Source organism: Miniopterus schreibersii (assembly GCF_964146895.1).
Source record: "Miniopterus schreibersii genome assembly, chromosome: 16".
Lineage (NCBI taxonomy): Eukaryota > Metazoa > Chordata > Mammalia > Chiroptera > Miniopteridae > Miniopterus > Miniopterus schreibersii.
The window spans coordinates 35958724-35962343 of NC_138116.1; positions in this window are offsets into that span (position 1 = coordinate 35958724).

Genomic DNA, 3620 nt, shown 5'->3' on the forward strand with positions numbered 1-3620 from the left:
TACCATTGAGTGCTTAATTGCTAGGCAAGTACCCAGGCCCCTGCTTCCTGCCTGGGCTGCTGTGCCATTTAGCATGTTTCAGCTGTTCCCTTGCAAAGGGCGAGTGTTGGGGGAGGCAGGAAAATGAGAGCAGATGGTACATTCGCCCATTGAACAAGCACATACTATGTGCCAGGCATTGCTCCGTGTCTGGTCAAACAGATAGAACCCTTGTCTCGCATTAAAGCAACATTGAACAGCCCGGGCCGGTTTGGCACAGTGGCTAGAGCGTCGGCCTGCAGACTGAAGGGTCACGGGTTGGATTCCGGCTAAGGGCACCTACCCCTGTTGCACGCTGGATCCCGGGCCCCATCGGGTGTGTGTGGGAGGCAACCAGTGCTGTGTGTCTCTCACATCAATGTTTCTCTCCCACTCTCTCTGAAAAGCAATAGAAAAATATCCTTGGGTGAGAATTTAAAATAAAAAATAAAGCAATATTGAACATAATGGCTTTTTAACCTATTTTAGTGATTATAATGTATAATTTGGAAAAGTATAGGAAGATGTGGTACAGGAGCAGAGAAGTTACCACCTTTAACTCTACCACCAGGAGGCAGGTTTTCTTTTGGTATTTTTTCTACATGTTTCTCAGGTCACTTCTAACTACTTTCTGTTTTGTCCTCAAACCAACAACAAGATTATGAATAATATGTTTTAAAGCTGAAGGTCAAAGATTTGGGGGCTAAACTGCTGTTTTCAGTTGGCTATTGCATAATTTCTTTTATTAGCATCTTAACATAGATAACAGCTTTCTATATGCTCTGCAGCTTATTTCTGGTTTACTTTAGGTATTTTAAATTTATATATTTTCAATCCTCACCCCAGGATGTTTTTTGTTGGTTTTTTTTTTCTTCTGGTTTTCCTTTATTGAGTGACTTTCAAGATGTAATTATAATTAAAGGTGACGTGTTAGGATTTTTTCTCCTGGTTTTGAGGATAATGTTTATTGATTTTAGAGAGGATGGGAGATAGAAACATAGACTGGTTGCCTTTCATAAGTGCCCCTACTGGGAATGAACCCACAACCTAGGTATGTGTCCTGACTGGAAATCAAACCTGCAACCTTTTGGTGAATCGGCAAACAACTGAGCCACACAGGCTAGGGCTAATTTATTTTTATTAACTTAAAAATACTTCAAAGAATAAAAAATGATATGGCCAAGATCTATTCATTTATCACCAAGATTATAAATAATAGATAATATTTTGCTATATTCAGATTTTTATATTGTTTTGAAAGAAACGACTTTTTAAAAAAAATCCTCACCCTAGGAGTGAGGGTATTTTTTTCCATTGATTTTTAGAGATAGTGGAAGGGAAGGGGGAGAAGGGAGATAGAAACACTGATGTGACAGATAAATTGATTGGTTGCCTCTTATACCTACCGCAACCAGGGGATGGGGATTGGACTTGCAACCTGGGTATGGGCCCTTGACTGTGAATCAAACCCAAGACCCTCTGGTATGCAGGGCAATGCCCTAACCATCGAGCAATGCTGGCCAGGGCAAGAAATGACTATAAAAATGATATATGGCCTGGCTGGCGTGGCTCAGCAGTTGAGCATCAACCAATGATCCGGGAGATCGCAGTTTGATTCCCGGTCAGGGCACTGCCCGGGTTGCGGGAGTAGGGGCCGTGTGGGCGGCAGCCGACCAATGACTCATCACTTATGTTTCTGTCTCCCTCTCCCTTCGTCTCTCTGAAATCAATAAAAACATATTAAAAAAATAATAAAAGGGATATATTGTATGTTTGTTATAGATCTCCAAGCACTATAGAAAGAAAACAATCTCCCCAAGTCCCATCACTAAGAAACTAGTGTTGGCGGTTGGTGAACAGGATTCCAGACCTTTCATCATACAGAAAGTTAGAAATTGTTTAATAAGAATGGGATTATTTATATACTGTCGAGTTTGGGCTGCAATAGCAACACCATAGACTGGCTTATAAACAAGTTTATTTCTCGCAGCTCTGGAGGCTGGGAAGTCCAAGATAAAGGTACTGGCAGATTTGGGGCCTGGTGAGAGTTTGCTTTCTGGTTCAATAGATGGCCATCTTCTCACTGTGTCCTCACATAGCAGAAGGGGCAAGGGAGCCCTCTGGGGTCTCTTTTATAAGGACACTAATCTATTCATGAGGGCTCTACCCTTATGACCTAAGCACCTCCTAAAAGCCCCACGTCCAAATACCATTACATTGGGGATTTTCAACATAATTTTTGGAAAACAAGCATTCAGTCGATAGCACATACTATTTAATAGGTTCAATGATTTTTAGAAGAAAAAAGTGAAACATGAATTTGCTGAATGTCGTATCACTGATATATCTCCATAAGAAATATTTCTAGGAGGTCACTCTAAGACTTAAAAAACTAAATAAAAAACCATGAAAACTGTTGAGAAATTGAGAATGTTAGACTATTTTTATTTATTTTTTATTTTTTATTTATTTTAAAAATATATCTTTATTGATTTCAGAGAGAGGAAAGGAGAGGGAGAGAGAGAGAGAAACATCAATGATGAGAGAGTCATTGATCAAGCCCACAACCCGGGCATGTGCCCTGACCGGGAATCGAACCCCGATCACCTGGATCCTAGGTTGACGCTCAACCGCTGAGCCACGCCCGGCCGGGCTAGACTATTTTTATAAACAAAGTTTAGATAGTATGGATTGATTACCTGCAGTATTGTTGTGTTCCCCCTTCTTGTGTTTCCTTTTTTCTTTTTAAAGCGTATGTGCTTTAAAAGAGAATAACATGGAATACCTGTGTACTCCCATTCAGTTTAAGAAATTGAATCTTGCCCAGCCTGCGTAGCTCAGCGGTTGAGCATCGACCTATGATCCAGGAGATCTGGGTTCGATTCCTTAATTCCTGGTCAGGGCACATGCCCAGGCTTGATCCCCAGTGTGGGGCGTGCAGGAGGCAGTTGATCAATGACTCTCTCATCATTGATGTTTCTGTCTCTTTCCTTCTCCTTTCCTGTCTCTGAAATCAATAAAGATATATTTTAAAAAGAAAAAATTGAATCTTGGTGCCCCTTATATGCTCCTGCCATAGCATGGTCTTCTCTCTTCCCCAAATAAAACCACTACTTTGAATTTTTTGCATTAATTGCTCTTTTGTTTTTCTTTATAGACTACTATGTATACACCTTATAAATATTACTTCTGAACCTCATATAAATGGGATTACACTATATAATCTTGGTGACATGCTTCTTTTAGTCAGTGTTGTTTTAGAGATTCATCCATGTTGAGCTATATAGCTATCCATTTAAATTTTACTATAGAAAAGACTTACATTGTTTAAATACACACTTTATTCACACTACTGTTGATAGATATTTATTACCATGTTGCCACTATGAAAATCCCTGCACTTGTCCAATGTACACACATCCAGGGTGTAGCCTGGAAATTGGATTATTGGATATGCTGGGTAACAGCAAATTGTGTCCCAAAATGATTTTGCTAGTTTACAGTCCCTCCAGCAGTGGCTGAGAATTCCCTTACTCTGCAATCTTTAATATGTGCTATTGCCCAAATTTAAATTTTTGCCTATCTGTTTGGTGTGAAATAGT